Below are 12414 nucleotides of genomic sequence, written 5' to 3' on the forward strand. Positions count from 1 at the left end.
GTTCAGTTTACAATAAGGATACAGAGATAATGCCCCAGTTTTATTGAAAGCAGAGCATCTGAGATATTCTCCCAGCACACTTTACTCAGTTTACTGTCTAGCTTACCTCTGCTGCGCGCTTACTTGGGAGGCTTGAAGTAGGCATAGACAGCGAAGAAGGTCTGCAGCACGGCCATGGAGAGCAGGAGTAGGGCCGCCAACACTGACATGGTCACCCATGGGTTGCTGAAGTAGTTGCGGTCAAGCGCCGCGCGCCACTTGTGCCGCCTGCGCTCCCTGTACCTGTTCACCTCGTTCATCAGGCCGACCAGGTAGTTGTCGTCAACCGACCAGTGCACCTTCCCGACAATGTCACTGAAGAAATTCCATGCAACCCGCCTGCTGCTGCTGCTGAGATGGCTGACGAGGACGCCATGCAGGTCCAGGATCCTCATGTCCTCCGCCGAGGTGATGAGGCAGTCCATGAAGACGGCATAGGTGGAGACGTCACACGGGGTGTCCGGGTAGGTCTGCTCGAATGCGATCAGGTTCCGGAACAGCGACTCGCTGGAGTCGTTGAGCTCCAACTGTGGGATCTCCAGCACGCCCTGGGCGAAGCTCACGTCTAGGAAGCTCGTGGCATTCTCCCTCTTGCGGAACTGGACCCCGCCTCCTCCAGCTCGTTGGCGCACGGGATCCACTGCAGAAACTCATCGGTTCGGCGGCGGCGGGAATGCTGCCGGTCGTGGTTCGGTGGGAAGCTGACGGAGAGGTAGAAGAGATGCAGCAGGTGGTGCACGCTGCGGCATGCGATGGGCGACTGGTGCAGCATCTGGGGACGAAGGGAGCGGAAAAGCCTGAGGCTGCCGGTAACGAGGAGATTTTCGGATTTGCCCTCGTTCCTCAGCTGCTGGAAAAGCTCTTGGATGACGAAGAAAGGGATCTGGTTCTCCAGCAGCAGCAGGTCCCGCGTCACCAACTGCCACACAAAGCACCTGCCGTACACCTGAGTCCAGTCGTCGTCGTCGTCGACAATCTGATCGCCAACGCCACCAGCTTCTTCCATTTCCGCGCGTCGCGCGTACTTGAGCAGTCGGTGTAGGATGAAGCAGCCGTCTAGCAGCATCATCTCCGCCACCTCGTCGTCGGATTGAGCTCCGTCAGCCCTTAAGGTGCCTTGTGAGTAGGATCCCCGAATTTTAGGCAGGAGTTGCTTCATGCTGGTGAAGCATCCGTGCAGTAGCACCAGAGTCTTGGCAGGCTCCAAGAGGCGGCTGTGTCGCCTGATGAGCTGCTGCACGCAGCACCATTTGTATCTGTCCAGCTGCTGCAAGCTTTCCCTGTACTGACTCCCTGTTGTAAGAGTGTCAATCTTGGAGTACGTTCTTCCTATGCAAACAGCAACAGGCTCATATTCTCCCACGGGGTTATAGCTGTTAATTTTAAGTTCCTGGGGGACCATGTAGATGGTGGGTTGCTGCGTCGAGTCACCGTGACCTGCTCCTGCAGAAGCCGCGCTGCACAATTTCTCCAACAGTATCTTAAAATGGCGCTCGCCTACATGGACGTCGTCATCATTTCCAGATGAAATTGGGACTGGCGAATGACTGTTAGTTCCACTCCGTACTGAATTTTCTGAAACATAGGCAAAACATCTTCCATTATCTCATAATTAACACGGAGTTTGATAACAATGTAAAAATACCAAAGTTCAAAGTCCAAGATGACGCCTCTAGTCGCTACTAGGTTGTTTTCATCGCTTTTGGGATTTCTTCTTCTTTTTTCTCCGCCTATGCATAGCTTCGGCTTGAATGACTTTGTTATTTGCCGGCGTGATACTTTGTGTGCATGTGTTAGTATTGGTTGTGTGCATCCTAATTATGTAGAGGCCGGATGTGTACTCACTATAATTGTATCCCTCGATGCTATATCTGGAGTCAATAAAAAACACCCTTTGTCCAAAAAAAGTTGCTAGGGATTTCCTCCAATGGACACCTTGATTGCACGGAATTTCTCACTTGGAGCTTTGAGAAACAATGTATCGCCGTCCAGTAGAATGTTAGGCACCGCTCCCACGACACCACCACTCAGCCACCGTACCACCCTCGCTGTAGCCATCTCGGATGAATCTCATCTCCTGTCTGCTCCTCCGGCACCTGTCTCAAGGGAAGCTCTTAGGGCGCCAGTTTAGGACCCCGAGTGTGGAGCTCCTCTCCGTCCTTCTCTACTTCGCCGACTCAGATCTGATGGATCCTGATTCAGAGAGAGAGGCGAGGGAGAGTAGAACTGCTGGCGCTGCGAGCTGCTACGGAGCAAGACAAGCCCCGGCGAAGGCCAAGCTCAAACCCGTGATGAGCATCACATGGCGAGGACAGCTGCGGTTTAGGCTGCAGGTGGGAGTAGGACTAAGTGGGACTAACCAGCCCATCCCACTTAAATTGCTTTAGTGGGCTCCCATTGGACAGGGAAAAAAAATTAAGCGGGCTAGCCCTATTAGCCCATTGGGAACCCACTCACCCGCCAGCCCCTTGGACAGAGGAGGCGCACTCCCACGATTCCCACCGCCAATGTCCACCAACTTTGTTTCTTGTAAGATGGGGATTGATACTTATAATTACTAATCATGGAGAGTTATTCTTGTTCTCTTGTATATAGTGAGGAAATCAGAAGTTTAAGATTCCTTTTGTTCTTGCATAATCTGCTCGATCTGACCAAGTGCTAATAAGTAGGTGTTCCTCTGCTCCCCTTCTAAGCCTATAGACTGCAGATTGTGCTATTATGTGGTTCATGTAAGATAAAGTGGAGATACTACTGTTAGTTAATTGGTGTAGTAGTAAATGGAGTTAATCACTTTTTAAAACTAATGTTTTGTTTATCTAGTGCTAGTAAATTGGTAATATGGAGATCAGGAATGGCTGACCTCTTAGTTTTTGGTGCTGAAATGGAACAAGCTGAAATTGCACCTTAATTCTCAGTTTTCTATCTACGGTAGTAGTTAGCTTGCAGTAGCTTTTCGATTTCAGGAATCAAGGTGACAGATGGGGGGTCAACTAAAGCTTTAGCTGAGATATGACATTGAATGCTTGATCCATGTCTGATCGCTGCCATTACCTCTCTCAAGCACTTCTTGTCAAAGGTGCATTGCCTTTTGGTTTTCTTTTCCATTCAGAGTGATATTCTCTTACATCTGGGAAACTGTTGCAATGCATCAGTCAAAGGACATGAGACCTCTTTTTTATGTGTCTAGCTATCAAACGTGGGTCATAAAATTTGTGTAACCAGTAGCCTCATATTTTTATAGAATAATAATTTTATTGCTGCTTTAACCAGTGGCCTCATGTTCTTTTCTGGAAACTCCTCATTTTTGTATGTGAGAAAAATTATACATTATATGCTGAATATATACCCTTGCTTGTATCTGTATGTAAGTGAATCTATATAGGCTTTGTTGTATCTGAACTAAAGATGTTAGCCTTCCCTTGCTGACGTGTTTGCTGAGTGAAGTCATGAGTGCAAATTAACGAAAGAAACATCGCTCCGAACATGAATCAGTCTGATTGAACCTTGGTTCTGCTGTTTACTATGCTGCAGTTAAACTAGTGTTTTTTTTTCGTTGGGCAGGTTAAGTAAGAACCTTGTTAATCATCGTGACCAGTTATGGTTCTTGTTGATTTTCTCCCTGGCCATGAGTAGTTGAACTGTGTTTGCCCAAGTTGTAGTTGAGCTTGAGCACACCTCTGGAACTGGAAAATGTGGGAGTTGAATAGCAGAATTATTATGCAATGCATGTGTTTGTAACATGCTTGATTAGGCTACTTGGAACCTAAGGTATCTTGAATATATATTTCTTTTATCTCTCAGATATCAATTTGTACTTCAAATTCATTTTTGTTATTCTGGCATGAAAAATAGCAGAGGAATGATATTCTGAAGGTTTCACATGTTATGCCAAGGCTATAATATTTTCATTGCCAGACTATATTTAAAAAAAAATGCACTGCTAACTACAGTAACTTGATTAGAAGGCTGGCTTTCATCCCCTTGTACAATGTATTCTATTATTTCACTACCTGCCTATGTAGTCTGTACTGACGTCGTATTATATATCCATCTTTCCCTGTTCTACAAAGTTACATCACTAGCTGCTATAAAACATCCATTATCACTTCTATGAACAAAGTAAATCCATATCTACTAGAGAATTAGTACATCATTTCTTGGAACATGACATGTGCTTAGAGTTCAAACTTCAGAATGATCTTTGCTTAGAAAAACAAGTTTATTTCTCTTCAGCAGCAGTGTTCTAGTGTTCTGAAATACAAGGAGGTGTTTGATCTCATTTAACATTGAACTACATGTACTTGCAGAGTTGCAGGGCTCTTCAACATGCATGCCAAAGGATTCAACAGCTTTGAGATATTCGATCTCATGTCACCAACGTTCAGAGCATGGACCAACAGAAAACCAAATAACGTGAGAAGATTTTAAAGATATTGAACTCATGTCCGCCATGTTCAGGGCTCTTCTGGATCCTGAAGATTAATTAAAATACCAATAGTTGTCTTGCTCTGCATTATCCTCTGAACAGTCAATCTATTCATCCTTCTGTGCATTTGCGTTGTGTCTTGATTATTATACAACTGGTTTTGTTTTAAGGCTGTAATCGAAGGATCATAACAGTTATACAACCATGAAGTGTAATACTGTCCCCATGGATTATCCTCTGAACTTCTGAAGTGTGATGTTTCCAATCGTGAGTGCATCTGCTAAGTTGGATCCCACTTGTGCCCACATAATTTGCGTACGTTCTCATGAGATGTCCGGTTATTCCCACTAAACGAACTGGGACCAAGTGGGCTAAAGGTGGGACACCCATGTATAGTCCCACTTGCAGCCTGAACTGTGGATGAGAGAGGGAGCATCTTTTTTCTTTTGAGTTGTAGATTGTTTTTTGATATAGCTACCCGCTTATTCCAAGCGGTGATGAGAGGGAGCATCTATTTCAACAGGGCTCTGATTTCTCCTCGGAGCTAATCATTGATTAGGCTGCAGAGGAGGCGACCTCGACTTCATGAGTTCAGGAGATACCGAGATATTGACCAGTGAGTTCAACCAGAGACCAGCTTTGGGGATGGTCTCGATTGGAAGTTCACTTGGTGTGGTTTCTATGTTGAGCTGTGAGATTGGGAGTGGCTGATATGTGAAGCGAAGGTCTACTGTGATGCCATTGATGACAGACAAAGATCTACTACCTCCATTTCAAAATATATGATGTTTTGGTAGGCTATAAACTAGCCTACCAAAATGTCATATATTATGGAACGGAGGTAGTACATCAACACCGGTGTGGTCTTGGGTTCTCCTGGTGGGGATAGGAAGTACCTCCTGGTTCCCCTTTATTTATTTTGGAGGATTCGGGAGGCTTTCAACAATGTTTGAAGGGTGCCATTGAGGGCTTGGATTTGTGCTTAGATGTTGGAGAGAATGGTGATGTAGTTTCTGATTCAGGTAGTTGCTACTCACCGGAATTAGAGTTGAAGAACAGTGGTTTGAGTGATGGTTCTGTTGGAATTATTAGGCTTTATCCCATTTATTAAGAAAAGTGGGTTTGGACAGGTGATGACTTTAGGTAGTGATGACCTCGCTATTTTGGAGCGTGCTCAATCTGATTTTGATATTGATAAAAGTAAGTTTGAAGAGATTATGACTTTAGTTAATGTTGATCCTACTATTTGGATAGTGATAAAATCTATGGATCATGAGGAGTATGTCTTAGGTGATAGCTATATTATTAAGTTTGATTATGATCTCACGTGTAATTATTATGAGAGAGGGAAATATGGTTATACAAATCTTCATGCAGCTAAACCACATTTCTTTACATTGAAAGTTTTAAAGTTGTATCTACTCTTTTGCATATGCTAGGGATTGCATGTGTTTAAAGATTTGTTTACTTATAAGATGAATATGCATAGAAAGTTGGTTAGACTTAAATATATTTATTTGATGCTTGATGCCCTGTACTATGCTTTAAAATAGTTGTGATTCATGTTTTCATGTGAGCATCATTAAAATCATAAACCTACCTTAATGGTTATAAAGGAAGAGAATGCGGGAGACAACACGTGTTTGTCCTTAAGAAAGTTGTTACCTTCTGTAAGAACATATTGTCTTGCTGTTTTTTTCTTAATAAAATGGCAAAGATTGCCTTTGTCATGTTAAGTATGCAAGTCTTTGAGTTGTTGTGTTGAGACATAATTTGTTCTGATATGTTTATTTCTTCACTGATTAACAGCGCATGCTAAAAATCTTAAAAAAATTTACACAGTAACTATAGATAAATTCTCTGTTACATTGTATTTTTTCAGAATGTTTTTACAAACTATACTCTATTTTGACAAATTGTTGTTATACTTTTCATAAACTGCTTATAGTGGCTGTGTAGAAGTGTAATAAATTGTTTAGTATACGCTATATAGTGGCTAATAATTAATTATAATTTTCTAAATTATGTTGCAGAAAGGCATGATATGATTCAAATGTATTTATGCTAACGTATCTCACAATTTTGTATTAGTTTGTGTGAATGAAGTTTTTAAGACTCAAGCAGTGATATGAGAAGAATAAGGAGAGGCAAGAGCTCAAGCTTTGGTAGGACTAAGACACTCCAAGAAAATATTTCAACAAGTCTCTAACGCCTAGGCTTGGGGATGACCAATACATCCCTCTTTCTTAATCAACAACTATCGGTTTGCCACGGCTGGTCCTATGTTTTTATTTGTCCACGTGATATGTGTTGTTTTTGCAGCGTCATATTATCTTTCCTTTTGCTTGTTGATCTATGTCAATGTGGAATAAGGTCTCTCCTCCTCACCTTTGTTCCAGTGATGCTTCTTCATATCGCTAAGAGGCGTGTAGAAGATGGTGTGTCCCCGGATCTGGTTCTCCAGGTCTCGCTACAGATTTTTCTCGGTCCCTCTATCCCGGGAAGCGGACAACGTGGTTGTGCATCTTGGTACTCCATCTCATATTTCGATCGACGAAGGAGCCTTGGCCTCATCGGAGAGCGTGTGAGATATGTATTCCCTCATTTCGTCTTGCTAGAACTTGGGTGTTCTACTACAGGCCCTCTCCATCGTTTTCTTCTCCAGGGCGGTGATCTGCTATGCAGATCCTGGCCGCCGGCGTCTTCTGGTCAAAGTCGATGACTTTCTATTGGGTTTAGACAAGTTTGCTCCGCTGAGACGGAGGTCCAGAGACGACAACAAGCTTTGCTCACGGTGTGTCGCGGATGAATGTAGGAGGAAGAAGACTTCAACACCTCCAAAGGTTTGAATGCATTCCTCAATTTTTTGTATGGGTGTTTTCTTTTTGCGAAAGGGTATGGGTGTTTCTTAAAAGGTTTGTGTTACATAATACTCCCTCTGTTTCTAAATATTTGTCTTTTATAGATTTCAAATGGACTATCACATACGGATGTATATAGACATATTTTAGAGTGTAGATTCACTCATTTTGCTCCGTATGTAGTCACTTGTTGAAATCTCTAGAAAGACAAATATTTAGGAACGGAGGGAGTATATGCCCATTGGCTTTGTCGCATAACAAAAAACAAATACTACATGTTCCCATGGAGGAAAACTAAATAGCATGCTACCTATGAGTAGGGCATAGCATTTAGATGTGTATATCACACTAAATCGTCTAGCATCATTTAGCGCGCCGACGCTTTGGTCGCTATTTGTCATACCCCGCTATTTAATACTTCAAGAAAAACTGATGCAGAACGAGATTTACACGAATTTAAAAAGTTACAACTGCTATGGAACTGACGGGGCTAGTAAGCATTCAACTTTCTTTGCGTGAAAAACGATGGAGAAGGTTACGGACCTGAACGTTCTGGATTAGTCCTGGGCGGGGGGGAAGCTGGAGAAGAAAAGCATTGGGGTCACCTCTGTTGGTTAGCATGTAATCTTGCACTAATTGGCAGGTGTCAAAGACTAATTCAAGAGAGATTTGATGAATTTCGTCAGGTTCTCTATACCATCTCTGTCGTCCCTGGCCCAGGCAAGATCATAGTTTTCTTGACCTGAATAGCTGTAGCCTCCGTGTGGCGTGCGTCTGTCAAGAGTTCCTATCCTGAATTAACATCATAATAAAGTAGCATTAAGATCAAAATTAAGATGAGCTCACCGCACGCATGCGAGTTTGAGGGTAGTCGCGCGAAACCATAACGCATTGCACAAAAAATATACGTAGGAGGGCATTTTCTGAAACCAGGTCACAAGTTATGAAAAGAAAAACACTAGAGTGATTTTGTTTTGTATGAGTAATTGTTTGTTTGTTTGTTTGTTTGCTTGTGTGTGTGTGTCAAATTAGGCTGGGATTTCATAGATTTTCCCCCTCCCTCCCGAGCCGCTCGCGCGGGCGGCTCCGGAGGCGCCAACCCTAGCCCCGCGAGCGCCTCCCCTCCTTGTTCTCCTCGGGCTGCCGCCTGGCCGTCAAAGGCGGCGGGCGAAGTCTGCGAGCCCCGACGGGCCTCCCACGCGCGGGGGAGCGGCGTCATGCGGGCGGCGCGGTGGGTTCTCTCCGGCGAGGTGGCGGGCGGCGAGGCGCGCGTGGTGTGGTGGTGCACGGCCGCGGGTGGAGGTGCTGGAGCGCGGCGGCTCGCCTGCGTGCGCCTGCTGGTGACTGTCGATGGAGGCGGCGCGTCCGTGAAGGAAATATGCCCTAGAGGCAATAATAAAGTATTATATATTTCCTTATATCATGATAAATGTTTATTATTCATGCTAGAATTGTATTAACCGGAAACATAATACATGTGTGAATACATAGACAAACAGAGTGTCACTAGTATGCCTCTACTTGACAAGCTCGTTAATCAAAGATGGTTATGTTTCCTAGCCATAGACATGAGTTGTCATTTGATTAACGGAATCACCTCATTAGGAGAATGACGTGATTGACTTGACCCATTCCGTTAGCTTAGCACTCGATCGTTTAGTATGTTGCTATTGCTTTCTTCATGACTTATACATGTTCCTATGACTATGAGATTATGCAACTCCCGTTTACCGGAGGAACACTTTGTGTGCTACCAAACGTCACAACGTAAATGGGTGATTATAAATGTGCTCTACAGGTGTCTCCAAAGGTACTTGTTGGGTTGGCGTATTTCGAGACTAGGATTTGTCACTCCAATTGTCGGAGAGGTATCTCTGGGCCCACTCGGTAATGCACATCACTATAAGCCTTGCAAGCATTATGACTAATGAGTTAGTTGCGGGATGATGTATTACGGAACGAGTAAAGAGACTTGCCGGTAACGAGATTGAACTAGGTATGGAGATACCGACGATCAAATCTCGGGCAAGTAACATACCGGTGACAAAGGGAACAACGTATGTTGTTATGCGGTCTGACCGATAAAGATCTTCGTAGAATATGTGGGAGCCAATATGGGCATCCAGGTCCCGCTATTGGTTATTGACCGGAGACGTGTCTCGGTCATGTCTACATAGTTCTCGAACCCGTAGGGTCCGCACGCTTAAAGTTACGATGACAGTTTTATTATGAGTTTATGTATGTTGATGTACCGAAGGAGTTCGGAGTCCCGGATGAGATCGGGGACATGACGAGGAGTCTCGAAATGGTCGAGACGTAAAGATCGATATATTGGACGACTATATTCGGACTTCGGAAAGGTTCCGAGTGATTCGGTTATTTTTCGGAGTACCGGAGAGTTACGGGAATACGTATTGGGCCTTATTGGGCCGTACGGGAAAGAAGAAAAAAGGGCCTCAAGGGTGGCCGCACCCCTCCCCTTGGTCTGGTCCGAATTGGACTAGGGAAGGGGGGCGCCCCCTTCCTTCCTTCTCTTTTTCCCTTCCTCTTTTCCTATTCCATATGGGAGGTGGAATCCTACTAGGACTAGGGAGTCCTAGTAGGACTCCACACTTGGTGCGCCCCCTCCTAGGGCCGGCCTCCTCCTCCCTTGCTCCTTTATATACGGGGGCAGGGGGGCACCCCAGAGACACAACAATTGATTCTTGAGATCTCTTAGCCGTGTGCGGTGCCCCCCTCCACCATATTACACCTCGATAATACCGTTGCGGAACTTAGGCGAAGCCCTGCGCCGGTGAAACATCATCATCGTCACCACGCCGTCGTGCTGACGAAACTCTCCCTCAACACTCGGCTGGATCGGAGTACGAGGGACGTCATCGAGCTGAACGTGTGTAGAACTCGGAGGTGCAGTGCATTCGGTACTTGATCGGTCGGATCGTGAAGACGTACGACTACATCAACGCGTTGTGATAACGCTTCCGCTGTCGGTCTACGAGGGTACGTGGACAACACTCTCCCCTCTCGTTGCTATGCATCACCATGATCTTGCGTGTGCGTAGGAATTTTTTTTAAAATTACTACGTTCCCCAACAGTGGCATCCGAGCCTGGTTTTATGCGTTGATGCTATGCACGAGTAGAACACAAGTGAGTTGTGGGCGATATAAGTCATACTGCTTACCAGCATGTCATACTTTGGTTCAGTGGTATTGTGAGATGAAGCGGCCCGGACCGACATTACGCGTACGCTTACGCGAGACTGGTTTCACCGTTCGGAGCACTCGTTGCTTAAAGGTGACTGGCGGGTGTCTGTCTCTCTCACTTTAGTTGAACCGAGTGTGGCTACGCCCGGTCCCTGCGAAGGTTAAAACAGCACCAACTTGACAAACTATCGTTGTGGTTTTGATGCGTAGGTAAGAACGGTTCTTGTTAAGCCCGTAGCAGCCACGTAAAACTTGCAACAACAAAATAGAGGACGTCTAACTTGTTTTTGCAGGGCATGTTGTGATGTGATATGGTCAAGACATGATGTGATATAATTTGTTGTATGAGATGATCATGTTTTGTAACCGAGTTATCGGCAACTGGCAGGAGCCATATGGTTGTCGCTTTATTGTATGAGATGCAATCACCATGTAATAGTTTTACTTTATCACTAAGCGGTAGCGATAGTCGTAAAAGCAATTAGTTGGCGAGACGACAACGATACTACGATGGAGATCAAGGTGTCGCGCCGGTGACGATGGTGATCATGACGGTGCTTTGGAGATGGAGATCACAAGCACGGTGCTTCGGAGATGGAGATCACAAGCACAAGATGATGATGGCCATATCATATCACATATATTGATTGCATGTGATGTTAATCCTTTATGCATCTTATCTTGCTTTGTTTGACGGTAGCATTATAAGATGATCTCTCACTAAAATTTCAAGACAAAAGTGTTCTCCCTGAGTATGCACCGTTGCAAAAGTTCTTCGTGCTGAGACACCACGTGTTAATCGGGTGTGATAGGCTCTATGTTCAAATACAACGGGTGCAAAACAGTTGCACACGCGGAATACTCAGGTTAAACTTGACGAGCCTAGCATATACAGATATGGCCTCGGAACACAGAGACCGAAAGGTCGAGCGTGAATCATATAGTAGATATGATCAACATAGTGATGTTCACCATTGAAACTACTCCATCTCACGTGTTAATCGGACATGGTTTAGTTGCTTTGGATCACGTAATCACTTAGATGATTAGAGGGATGTCTATCTAAGTGGGAGTTCTTAAGTAATATGATTAATTGAACTTAAATTTATCATGAACTTAGTCCTGATAGTATTTTGCAAATTATGTTGTAGATCAATAGCTCGCGTTGTTGCTTCCCTGTTTATTTTTGATATGTTCCTAGAGAAAAATTATGTTGAAAGATGTTAGTAGCAAAGATGCGGATTGGATCCGTGATCTGAGGATTATCCTCATTGCTGCGCAGAAAAATTATGTCCTTGATGCACCGCTAGGTGACAGACCTATTGCAGGAGCAGATGCAGACGTTATGAACGTTTGGCTAGCTCAATATGATGACTACTTGATAGTTTAGTGCACCATGCTTAACGGCTTAGAATCGGGACTTCAAAGACGTTTTGAACGTCATGGACCATATGAGATGTTCTAGGAGTTGAAGTTAATATTTCAAGCAAATACCCGAGTTGAGAGATATGAAGTCTCCAACAAGTTCTATAGCTAAAAGATGGAGGAGAATCGCTCAACTAGTGAGCATGTGCTCAGATTGTCTGGGTACTACAATCGCTTGAATCAAGTGGGAGTTAATCTTCCAGATAAAATAGTGATTGACAGAATTCTCTAGTCACCATCACCAAGTTAGTAGAACTTCGTAATGAACTACAGTATGCAAGGGATGACGAAAGTAATTCCCGAGCTCTTCGTGATGCTGAAATCGACGAAGGTAGAAATCAAGAAAAACATCAAGTGTTGATGGTTGACGAGACCACTTCAAGTGTTGATGGTTGACAAGACCACTAGTTTCAAGAAAAGGGCAAAGGGAAGAAGGGGAACTTCAAAAGAACGGCAAGC

The 12414-nt window shown here is 44.4% G+C and overlaps 1 pseudogene; it reads left to right on the forward strand.

Annotated features, from left to right (window-relative positions):
• The first annotated feature begins 206 nt into the window (after nucleotides 1-206).
• Nucleotides 207-4691, forward strand: LOC123167978 (uncharacterized; annotated as a pseudogene).
• Nucleotides 4692-12414: the final 7723 nt, after the last annotated feature.

This window comes from Triticum aestivum, chromosome 7D (assembly GCF_018294505.1).
Source record: "Triticum aestivum cultivar Chinese Spring chromosome 7D, IWGSC CS RefSeq v2.1, whole genome shotgun sequence".
NCBI lineage: Eukaryota > Viridiplantae > Streptophyta > Magnoliopsida > Poales > Poaceae > Triticum > Triticum aestivum.